The sequence below is a fragment of the Eulemur rufifrons genome, chromosome 30 (assembly GCF_041146395.1).
Source record: "Eulemur rufifrons isolate Redbay chromosome 30, OSU_ERuf_1, whole genome shotgun sequence".
NCBI lineage: Eukaryota > Metazoa > Chordata > Mammalia > Primates > Lemuridae > Eulemur > Eulemur rufifrons.
In genome coordinates this window covers 40639195-40652206 of record NC_091012.1, presented here as the reverse complement: position 1 = coordinate 40652206, position 13012 = coordinate 40639195, and the positions used below count along the sequence as shown (strand labels likewise).

Here is a 13012-nt window from a genome sequence, read left to right as displayed (position 1 = left end):
ATAAGGAAGGGATCATAATTCCCCAACTGGCTGTCAGGAGTGAGCTCTGCCCCTCTTGCATTACCCCTGCCCTCTGGTGTCTGGTTGCAAGCAGGTGCCTCAACATGCCGTATTTGGTTGCTATGGCACTGCAGACTGAGATCTTCCACACCAGGGCACCCTCCCTAGTCCAACAGTGTGGCTTTGAGCCTCAGCAGGACTCCAATGTCATTTTCCTGGCTGCTAGGGAAAGCCACTGGGAGGACGGTCAAGGCAGCTCTCCACACCAGGGAGGATGCTTGTGAGGAAGGGGCCACAATTCCCCTGCTGGCTATTGGAAGTGAGCTCCTCCCGTCTTGTGTTACCCCTGCCCTGCAGTGTCCAGTTGCAAATGGGTACCTGAATGCACTGCATTTGGTTGCTATGGTGCAGTGGGCTGGGATCTGCCCTGCTGGAGGACCCACCCTAGACTGACAGTGCAGCTTTCCTGTAGAGGTGGGAGAAGGGCACTCCGCCAGATAGCTGTGTCTCAGACCCCCACTGTATTCTCCCATCATTTCCACCCATGTGGACTCCCTTGCCTCCTGAGTCCAGTTCCAAAATTTCCCCTCATGTCCCCTAGCAACCCTATTGAGTCCTGGGGACACAGGATCCAGCCTGCATGTCTGGCCCAGTGGAGTGCACTTCCAGGAAATGCCAATAGGCAGGGAGCTCCCAGATTGGGCACCCTGCATTCACTGCAGGTCCTCAAGGAGAAAGGCATGGGTCCTACTCTCTGTGAAAACCTCAGACTAGAGGACATGCCAGCTGGGGAGAGGCAGCCACTCACCAAATTCTTGGCTCAAACTGCTCTCCAGGTTGCAGTGGGTGGGGAGTGGGGTGGGGGAGGATAAGAGTCTGAATGGAAGGAAGCTGGCTCTCCGGCCTCTTGGGTCACTCTCCTTGGAGGGGAACCCTGCACAAAATGTCCAAGCTCTGGGACCACACAAGTTCTCCCCACAATTCCATGGTTGCCACAGCGCTTGGGGCTTGTGGGGGTGGAAAAGCTTCTAAGTAACATGATCACTGAAGGAGTGTGGGAAAGAGAAAGGGTTCCCCTCTTGCCCCTTCACTGGGCTCCAACCTTCTCTGGGTTTGATCCTCATCAATATCTTTTTTTCCTTTTTTCTCTTCCTGCTGTGCTTTGCAATTTTCCTCCATGAGGACCCAGCAGGCTCCGGTACTTTTTCCTCTGACTTCCACTTGAGCTGTATCCTTTCTCTCCTCTCCTTTATCTGAAACCCTTCCTTCCCTCTGGACTGGGAGAGTCCAGTAAGCAATGTCAGCCATCTTGCCTCCCATCTATATTTTCTTTTAGAAGATTAATAGTTTTAGATGACACATTTAGGTCTCACATTTCGGTAAATTATTTTATATGGTACAGAATTTGGATGGAAGTTCTTTTTGTTGCATATGAGTATTTAATTTTTCTAGCACCATTTGTTGAAAAGGCTGTCACTAGCCCACTGAATTGCATTTATGCCTTTGTCAAAAATTAGTTGTCAATATAAGTCTGTGGGTCTATTTCTGGATTCATTTCTATTTCATTGACTTGTTTCCTTTTTACACCATTAACATACTATCTTGGAGCTTTATAATAAATATTGAAATCAGGCAGTGATAGTCTCAAACTTTGTTCTTTTTGAAAGTTCTTTTGGCTATTTTAGGTACTTTGACTTTCTGTGTGAACTTTATAATCATCTGGTCGTGTTTTACCAAAAAGTCTGCTGACTTTTGTTTGGGATGGCATTCAATTTATAGATCAATTTTGGAAGATTTATTTGAGAGGGAATAAATGAAAGAAAAATAAAATCTTTGATTTAAATTAATCTTTTTAATTTAAAAAATTTTAATTAAAAAACTCATAACATAAAATTTACCATCCTAATCATTTTTAGGCATACAGTTCACTAGTGTGAAGTACACTCACATTGTTGTGCAACCAATCTACAAAACTTTTTTCATCTTGCAAAACTGAAACTCTATCTCCATTAAATAATAGCTCCCTATTTCCCTTACCTCCAGCCCCTGCCAACCGCCATTCTACTTTCTTTCTTCGTGAGTTTGATTACTCTAGGTACTTCACATAAGAAGAAGCATATAGTCTTTCTCTTTTTGTGACTGGTTTAATTCATTAGGCATAATGTTCTCAAGGTTCATTCATGTTATAGTATACGTCATAATTTCCTTCCTTTCAAAGGCTGAATAATATTTCATTTATTGTATACATCACATTTTGTTTATTCTTTCTTCTGTCAATGGAGACTTGGGTTGCTTCTACCTTTTGGCTATTGTGTATAATGCTACTATGAACGTGGATGTACAAATATCTCTTCAAGACTCTGCTTTTAACACCATTGGGTAAATATACAGAAGTAGAATTGCTGTATCACATTGTTATCATATTTTCAGTTTTTTGAGGAATTTCCACACCATTTTCCATAGTGGCTGTGTGATATTTTATTCCTGCCAACAGTACACAAGTTTCCAATTTCTCCACACTCTCATCAACACTTGTTATTTCCTGTTTTTTTTTAAATATAGTGCCATCCTAATGAGTATGTGTGATCATTTTATTTATTCTAAACTGATCTAACATCTAATAGCTTATTCAAAATAATAAGAGCAGAAATATTTTTTAAAATGATAGCTTATGGGTATTTGAAATATATGACAGCAATGTTACGGAGGATGGGAGAGAGGAATTGAAAATATTCCATCATAAGATACCTGCACTATCTTTGAATGGTATAATGTTATTTGAAAGTGGACTTAGATTAGTTGTGAATGTATGTTTCAAACTCAAGGGTATCCCATAAAAAAACTGGAAATAGGTATAATTGATATACTAAGAGAGGAGAGAAAATAGAAACATATGAAATGCTCAATTAAAACCAGAATATATTATTTAGGTAAAAAAACAAATTCAGAGTAGGCAAAAGAAAAACAGTGGAATACAAAAAGGGAACAAAGAACAAAATCAATGAATAGAAAACAGTTACAAAAATGGTACATATATTTATCCAACTATATCGATATTCACTTTAAATATGAATGGTCTCAATACACCAATTAAAAGATAGAGACTATCAGAGTGGATTTAAAAATGCAACCCAATTGTAAGTTATCTACAAGAAACTGACTTTACAGATAAAGATACAGGTAGATTAAAAGCAATGGGATAAATAAAGATATACTATGCTAACAACAATCAAAAGAAATCTAGGCCAGGTGTGGTGGCTTATACCTGGAATCCTAGCACTCTGGGAGGCTGAGGTGGGAGGATTTCTTGAGCTCAGGAGTTCAAGACCAGCCTGAGCAAGAGTGAGACCCTGTCTCTACTAAAGATAGAAAAAATTAGTGGGACGTGGTGGCACATACCTGTAGTCCCAGCTACTTGGGAAGTTGAGGCAGAAGGATTGCTTGAGCCCAGGACTTTGAAGTTGCAGTGAGCTATGATGATGCCACTGCAGTCTACCCAGGGTGACAGAGTGAGGCGTTGTCTCAAAAAAAAAAAAAAAAAAAAAAAGAAAGAAAGAAATAAAGAAAGAAGAGAAAAGAAAAAGAATAAAAAATGCTACAGTAGCTATATTAATTTTGGACAAAGTGGACTGCAGAACCAGAAAAATTATCAGGAGTAAAATGGGGTATTACCTAATAATAAAACAATCAATTTTCCAAGAAGATATAACAATGCTGAATATGTATGCACCTAAAAACAGAGCATGAAAACTACATGAGGCAAAAACTGATAGAACTACAAGGAGATATAGACAAATCCACTATAATAGTGGAGAATTTAACATTCCTTTATCAGTAATTAACAGATACAGAAGGCAGAAAAATCAATAAGAATATACTTGAATTGAGCAGCACCATCAAAACTCAATCTATTTGACATTTATAGAATACTTCATCCAACAACACCACAATACACATTCTTCTCAAGCTCACGTGGCACATTTCTCAAGATATAAAACACACTTTATCAAATTTAAAAGAATACAAATCATACAAAGTATGATCTCACAACACAATGAAATTAAACTAGAAATCAGTAACAGAAAAATATCTAGAAAAATCCCCAAATATTTGGAGATTACACAACACACTTCTACATAACACATGGATCAAAGAAGTCTCAAGAGAAATTTTTAAAATATTTTGAACTAAACGGAAATGAAAATACAACTTATCAAAAGGTGTGGAATGGAGTAAAGACAGTACTTATATGGAAATTTATAGCATTGATGCATATATTAGAAAAGAGAGATCTAAAATCAATAATCTAAGCTTTAACTTTAGGGCACTTAAAAAATAAGAGTCCATTAAATCTAAATAAGCAGAATTAAAGAAATAATAAAAATTAAAGTAGAAATCAATGAAATCGAAGACAAGAAATTAATAGAGAAAATCAACAAAACCAAAAGCTGGTTCTTTGAAAAGATCAACAAAATTGATAAACCCCAAGCAGGCTAGCTGAGGAAATCAGAAAGAAGAGACACATTACTGTCCGAAATGAAAGAGGGGCCATCTCAACGTATACTATAGACCTTAAAAAATAATAAGGTAACATTATAAACAATTCTGCATCTACCAATTTGATAACTTAGATGAAATGGACCAGTTCCTTGAAAGACCCACAGATCTATGAAAACTCACACAAGGAGACATAGATAATCTGAATAGGCCTATGTCTATTAAAGAGGTTAAATAAACAATAACCACCCAAAACATCAAACACCATTCCCAGATGAATTCTATCAAACATTTAGAGAAGAAATGGTAACAATTTTCTACAATTTCTTGCAGAAAATAAAAACAGAGACAATACTTCCTAACTCACTCTATAAGAATAGCATTACCCTAATGCTAAAACCAGACAAAGACATTGCAAGAAAGGAAAACTATATACAAATATCTCTCATGAACATACTCACAAAAATCCTCAACAAAATATTAGCAAATCAAATGCAAAAATGAATAAAAAGAAATATATATAATGACCAAGTGGGATTTAGTCTAAGTATGCAAGTATGTTTGTACCCAAGTGTGGTTCAGCATTTGAAAGTCAATTAATGTAATTTATCACATCAATAAATTAAAGAAGAAAAATCATATGATCATATCAATACATTGAGAAAAAGGATTCGATAAAATCCAACACCTATTCATGATTAAAACTCTCAGAAAACAAGAAATAGAGAGGAACTTCCTCAATTTGATAAACAATATCTACAAAAAATTTACAGCTACCATCACACTTCATGGTCAGAAACTAGATATTTCCTTTCTTAATTTGGGAACAAGACATGTATGTCTGCACTCATCACTCTTATTCAACTTTGTACTGGAAGTCCTAGCTAAGACACACAAAAAAAGAAATAAAATGTATGGAGATTGGAAAGTAAGAAATAAAACTGCCTTTTTTTCATGGGTGATATGATTGCCTACTTAGACATTCCCCCAAAAGAAAATACAAAACCTCTTTAACTATGACCAATTATAGCAAGGTTACAGGATAAAAGATTAATTTGCAAAAGTAAATTGTTTTCCTGTATACAGCAATGAACATTTGTAATTTAAAATTAAAACACAACACTATTTACTATAGCACCAAAAACTCCTAAAGTACCTGAGTAGACCTCACAAAATAAAAAAAGAACATATATAAGAGTAAAACTATAAAGCCTAAGTAAATGGAGAGAGAACCTATGTTCATTAAGGCAGACAATATTATTAAGATGTCAATTCTTCCCAACTTGATCTATAGGTTTAATCTCAACCACAATCCAAGCATATTATTTTGTGGATATCAACAAACTAATTCTAAAGTTTGTACAGAGTGGCAAGAGACCCAGACTAGCCAACACAATACTGGAGAATAACAAAGTTGAAGAACTAAAATGATCTGACATCAAGACTTAATATAAAGCTACAGTAGTCAAGACTGTGTGATATTGCCAAAAGAGTAGACAAATAGATCAATGGAGTAAAATGGAGAGCGCAGAAATGGATTCACACAAATATAGTCAACTCATCTTTGACAAAATAGCAAAGGCAATTCAAAGGAGAGAGAAATCTTTTCAACAAATGGTGCTCAAGCAACTAGAAATGCACATGCAAAAAAATAAATTTGGATAAAGATCATACACCTTTTATAAAAATTAACTCAAAATGGATCATAGACCTAAATTAAAAAATGCAAACTATATAATTTCCAGAAGATAACATAGAAAATCTAGGTGAAATTTGGTTTGGTGATGACTTTAGATATAACAGCAAAAAGATGATCTATGAAAGAAAAAATTTGATAAATTGTACTTCATTAAAATTAAAACTTCTGCTCTGCAAAAGACACTGTTTAGAGAATGAAATGACAATCCACAAACTATGAGAAAATTCTTTCAAAAGACGTATCTGAGAAAAGACTTGTATCCAAAGTATACAGAGAATAATCGCTTCTCTGCCTTTTGGCTAAGATCAAGTGTAAAATATACAGAGAATGCTTTATTATTTTTTTTTTTAGACTTTGCCTCTGAAGCAACAGAGGATGCTTTAAACAGCATTCCTTTGCCGTTCTCTGTGTCCTGTGAAGTCCTCATATAACCAATGCCTGGAAACATTCTGTTGATCCCACAGTCCCCAGTCTCAGAGTCTCTTTAGAAGGCTGCCTTTAAAGAAGCCTGACAGTTTTTGTATCCCTTGATCCTAGTGTGAAACTTCCACCAATCTAATTATGAGGTGTTAGAAATTAGCAGCAATTAGCCCTCATCATGTAAAACAATTCAGGTTTCCTTTGGTAAAACAAACTCATACCCAGACACACAGCCATTTGCTCAAACAGTTAAATCACCTTTTGCACCAGAGGTTATGAACCTCCTTGGATGATTGGAGCTATTATTGGCAATAGGCACTTGGGAAGAGCAGATGACTGAGAGAAGGCACTAGGGAGTAGGGCAAGGGGGATCCTCACAAGATGATGATGGCTACTGCATCTGAAAGAAGGAAAAAGCTTAGTAAACATACTCATTGCTCATGTAAAACCATGTTTACTCGACTTTAGAATAAGCGCTGGGTTTTCAAATGTATACCATTCTTATTTTACCCAAATTTTTTGAAGAATTCACAAATGAAAATATAAATCCATGTCTTTCCCAAATCAGAATTCAAAGTACAAGTTAAAGTCCTGAGGCCAGATTCTTGACCTGATTTTGTCAGAACGCCTGAATTTTAGTTTTTTCATCTGTAAAGCAAAAAAGACCTCATTAAACAATTACTATTTTAATTAACATTTTTAATCAAAAGAGAAAATATGAAAACTATAGGCAATTGGACAAAATAAACCTAGGACAAGTAAACAAACCCAAAACAGTAAATCCTACTGTTTAGCCATGACCACTATCATCATTTGGGCTCTTTTTTCATTGCTATGCCTAACTAGTTTCACAGGCATGTAACACTATAGAAAAGGTATGACCGCTTTCCCACTCAACCATTTTCCCATGGCACTAGGAAATCATTAACAACTTTCCTAGTTCTATGATTTTCGGGTATGTTTGGTTTCATATGCGTTTCTTTGGTTTCTTTATCTTATGGATAAAGACTATCAAATATCATGGTGAATAATATTTGATTGTTTATAAATAACTCAATATGAAGTTTTTCATGGAAACTGTAACAACTGTATGAGTAAATTGTTATAGACTTAGAGGAAATTATTACAATTCTTTATTGATATTTGTTGTTCCTTTATTGGATTATAGTCCAAAAAAAAGTTCAGCATGGTGAATTGAAGGGCCGATTTTGCCATTTCTCTCTCCCCTAGGAGAAGCTTATGGTCTGTAAGGTCAGATATTAGCTTTCACGAAAAAGTACTAGAAAGGAACAAATGTAAAGTTTTTAAAATCTAAGGGTCCCTCTGAATTAAGCAGCTTAGAGTATACATTTTTACCACCTGATAAATTAATGAAACCATATTGATGCCCTGTGGAAAAGAATAAAGAGGGCTGCCTTAGAGGATGAATTATGTTAGTTAGGCTTTATGGGCCAAGAAAATATTGAAAGCCCAATAAAAGAATGTTGGAAATTTGGACATTGCTCAAATATTAAATGAGCACCTACTGCATACAAGGCATTGGCCACAGGAAAGGGGCATCTCAGGAAGACCAGGCCACTGTTGCTGTCTGCAGGAACTTACAGCTATGTAGGGGGTGGTGAGGATAACTCTTAGACACAAACGGCTATAAGGTGTCACTTATAGGTGAGGTGCAAAGGGCTAAGGGTTCTAGCAGACGAGTATCTGAATTGTGACAAGAATTTCTTCTGTTGAACTAGAACAATGTTCCAATGGATCATTTCATCCAAGGAAGGAGTCCTTGCTCTGAACAGTGTCATATATCAGCACAGAACACACAGTAGGCTTTTTCCATTCCATTTAGTAGAGATCTGGAGTGAAATCCAAATTTAATGCAAAAGAGGCATCAATCTCCTTTACTAAATGGGAAGAGGAACATTCTCAAATCTTATTTTGTAAAAAACAAAAACAAATAGACAAAAATAGGGAAGGAGGTGGAATTACACCTGCTATGGGACACAGTATCACAGGTTCCAATATTGCAAAGGGAAATCATTTCAAAGCCTTCAGGATTAGGTCCCAGAGAGGCAATTAGAAGGCCCTTCCCATGAAAGAGCTCAGAAGTATTTACAGTAACGTGCCCAAGAGAAGGAATTTATGTTTAGATTATTAACACTAATGTTGCTTTCCTCTTTAATTATGTCTCTATGTCTTTGAAGACATAAAAGATTTCATTGCATTCCTGGCAACTTTTGACTCTCAATGGCCTGAAAAACCAACATGCACATCTAAGTAGTACCAAATGTCAGGATGAAAGGCAAGCAAATCTGCAACAGTCACGTGGATGATTTTAAGTATTTGGATGACTGCTAAAAATTTATTTAGTTTGGTGCCAACATCACTACCTCAGAGTAGCATACATTGACTGCTTAGGTAGAGCTCCTATGCTCACATTTATCCCTCTGTATTTTATGTATTTGTACACTTGTGTGTCTCCCCATTGCGTCTAAGTTTGGAAGGAGAGACACCATATCCCTCTTGCTCACCACTGTTTGCACAGTGTCCAGCACATGCCCGGAGTGTTACTGCACACACAATAAATATGAGATGAAGGAATACACAGCAGGGCAGCTTGTGGTGGGCCATCGCTATGGGGAGTGTGCTCTGGTGCAGGCAGCAGGGAGAGAGCTGTACCAAGGGTAGGCCAATCCCTTAGAGGTTTGCCTAGGTGGGTGGCACAATGGCTTCAGCTATACCAGTGTCCAAGGACTTTTTTCTTTGTCAGAAATGAAAATGGTCAGGAACAGGGCTAGGGAAGCCAGCTTGACATCCTGATACCACTTCAGTATCCAAATGAGGACCTTACAGGCCATCTGGTCTGGCACCCACGTGTTAAAGATGGAGAAGCTGTGGTGCACTGGGGACAGCTGTTGTCCTCAGGGCACAAGCTAGCAGAGCAGACTTCCATCTTCATGTTTCCAGACATCCTTCTCAGTGCTTTTCCCTCTGTGATCAGCTGCCTCTCCTAAGAGCTCTGAAACTCAATGGGCCAGGATTTCGATGGAAGTTCCACAAAGGAAGTATCTGTGTAGCCTTGGTAGATCACTTCCTCCTTTTTCAACCTCATTTTCCCCATTGGGAAAACTGCCCTTATAACATGTGACTCCCAGGGACATGAGCCTTAGAGGAAACAGTCCACACAAAGTGCCTAGCAGAGCGCCAGGATCACAATTGATTCCCTACGCTTAACTACTTTCCCCTTCTCCCAGGCACATGAATCTGTTCAGGACAAGAAGAGCTGAACAGAGTGTCCTTAGTGACTGGCAAGTGCCAGCTATGGGGAGGGGCCTGGCTGCTCAGACCCATCTTATCCCTCAGGAGGCAAGTTTGGAGCTCCACCGTGCATCCATGTGGTCTTGTTCTGAAGAGACTCTCCTCTCTGCTCACTCCTAACATCCCCCAAGGAAATGCAGCCTTCAAAACCCAGGCCTTCCAATTTACTTAGTAAAATGAATGAAAGAACCTTTTGGGGAATGAAGTGATTTCTTTTTAGCTCCACGTGTTTACTTTTCCATAAACTCCCAAGATGGCTTGCATGTTAGCTGTTAATCACACCATCTGTTCCAACAGTACTTCAGTAAACGATTCGATTCATAATTTTCTTCTAAAAGAATCTTTTTAAGAACAGTGTTTATGTCTCTGTTATCCTTCATTTGGCAATGTAGCATGAGATGAGCTATTTTAACTTTGCTATCATTGTAAACACATATTGAATTTCCCATTTCTTAACTGCAGAAAACAGGAAAACTGCTCTGCATTTATTCCACTTGACTCTAGGCTTAAGATAGAGGGTGGGAGTGTAACTGGGAAGAGATTCTATTTTCTTATATTTCCTCTGATATTTTGAATTCTGTGACAATGAGTAGCTTCTAGCTACATGAATATTTGGGCCAAGAGAAGGGGACCAGAATGTTCTTAGAGGTTGGGAAGGGTCAGCTAGGTCCTGACTGCTCAAACCCACCTAATCATTCAGGATACAAAGTCACTGGTTTGGAGCAATCTCCAGGAAGAAGACCCTGGGTCCCTTTAGCAGGTCAAGGCCCAAAGCTTGGGTGATGCTATGCCCAGAGAGGAGGCAAAAGGGCTTTGAGGCTTTTAGGAAATGGGGGTAGTAGAGTAGAGGTGGACTTTTTATTGCTCCATGCTTCTCTGTGGACCTCTATGTGAATGTCTGGGGAAGTCCAGACAGCAGCGTGGGTATGCCATAGTGCTGACCCAGATGCATGCTACTTTCCCCTGCTTCCCAAGACCTTTAACCACGTGAAAAGTGCTGCATTGTAAAGTCATGTGCAAAGTGTAAAGGGTGTACAAAGGAGGCATATGTAAACTTGTGTGGGGGGATACCGATGAAGGAGGGGCTGGCTCTCCAGGCCTTCTAAAGGTCTTCTGAGATATGGATTTAGCCCATGTGCATAACTCTTGCTGATCTGTCCGTACAAACTTATTGCTGTTCCCATAAACACCTCATTCCTTTCCAACTCTGTGCACAGGATTGATGCAATGTCTGTAAAATGCATGTGGTTCTTAACTAGTGAACTCCTCTCAAACCCTGTAAACTCCACAACAATGTCTCTTTCATTGTGAACCTTCTTTACCCACCCTTCATCACTGGGCCTGGAGAGTCAATGCCTCTGTCAGCAGTATGCAAATATTAACCTAGCAAATGCATTTGCCTTCCATCCCTATCAACAAGGTAATGAAAAGTCTGCCTTTGTGAGAACAGGAGAACTGTTTCACTTCCTTCATTCTCACATCAGTGCTACGTCAACTCTCTTGCTCTCCGTCACAAGATAGTCTAGAGGAGTCATAATCATCTTGATCACACAGGTCATTGCAGTCTTCTTACAGTGATGACATCCTGCTAACTGGAGCTGAAGAACAGAAAGTAGAAGGCATGTTAGATACCTTAGTAAGATACTTGCATGCCAGAGTATAAAAGATAGACCTCATCAAATTCAGGGGTCTAGTGAAGTTATTAGGGGTCCCGTGGTCTGGAACTAAGTTGCTACACCTTGGTATCATTTACAACTAAGAAAAGAGTGCAGTATTTTGGTAGGCTTCTTTGGATTTTGGAGAGAGCAAACAACACATTCAGGTGTGCCTGCTCCAACCCATTTGCCAGGTAACCTCTAATACTGCCATTTTTGAGTGGAACCATGTCATGAGTACTTCCTCCTTGTTTTGTTGATGAATACATTTGTGTGTATATACAAATATTAAACAAATATCTATGTTTTCTTTTCTGTCTTATTCCCTTATCCTGTAACATAAGATGTATTGCCTTTATATCGGTATTTATTTATTGTGAATTTTACATCATAGTATTTAAGTTATGAGATATCAGAAGAGTAAACATCACTTAGGACTTTCCCTCCTCTTCTGGTGAAGGGATTAGTGTGTATTGTAGGATAGTTGTATCATGTTAGGTGGAATTATGACCTGGTGGCTTTCATTATTTGGACATTAAGTATAATTTGAGGAGATGTGTATGGGTGCCAAGGTGACAAGGGGTGGAGTTGTGATGGTTAATTTTATGTGTCAACTTGACTGGGCTAAGGAATGCTCAGTATCTGGTAAAACATTATTTTTGGATGTGTCTGTGAGGGTGTTTCCAGAACAGATGAGCATTTGAATGGGTAGACTGAGTAAAGAAGATTCACCCTCACCAATGTGGGCCGGCATTATCAAATCCATTGAGGGCCTGAATAAAACAAAAAGGTGGAGGAAGTATGAATTCTCTCTTGCTTCTTTAGCTGGGACATCCATCTTCTCCTACCCTTGGACATCAGAGCTGCTGGTTCTGGGGCCTTCAGACTCTGAGACTTATACCACTGTCCCCTGTTCCCCAGGTTCTTGGGCCTTTGGCCTTGGACTGAGAGTTACATCATTGGCTTCCCTGGTTCTCAGGCTTTCAAACTCAGAGTGAATTACACCACTGCCTTTCCTGGGTCTCCAACTTGCAGGTGACAGACTGTGGGACTTCTCAGCCTCCATGATCATATGAGCCAATTCTTATAATCAATCTCCTCGTGTGTGTGTGTGTGTGTGTTTATTGTTATATATCTTAGTGGTTCCATTTCTTTGGAGAACCCTGACTAATACAGGCCAGAAGGAAGAAAACACTCTGCAGCAAGTCCAGGCTGCAATAAAAACTTCCCTACTGCTTGACTGTTATGACTCAACAGACCCAAAGATATTAGAAGTGTCAAAGTGTCTATGGCAGACAGAAATGTTCTATGTAGCCTCTGGCAAGCCCCAGTTGGAGAATTACTGCACAGACCCTGAGGGTTTTTGAACAAGTCTTGCTCTCCTTTGCCAACAACTATTAGAAAAGCAACTCCTGCTGTGCCCTAGTAG

General features: G+C 38.7%; 1 pseudogene; it reads left to right on the top strand.

Moving 5' to 3' along the window:
- The first annotated feature begins 6475 nt into the window (after window positions 1–6475).
- Window positions 6476–6601, top strand: LOC138379189 (U2 spliceosomal RNA; annotated as a pseudogene).
- The last annotated feature ends 6411 nt before the right edge of the window (window positions 6602–13012 follow it).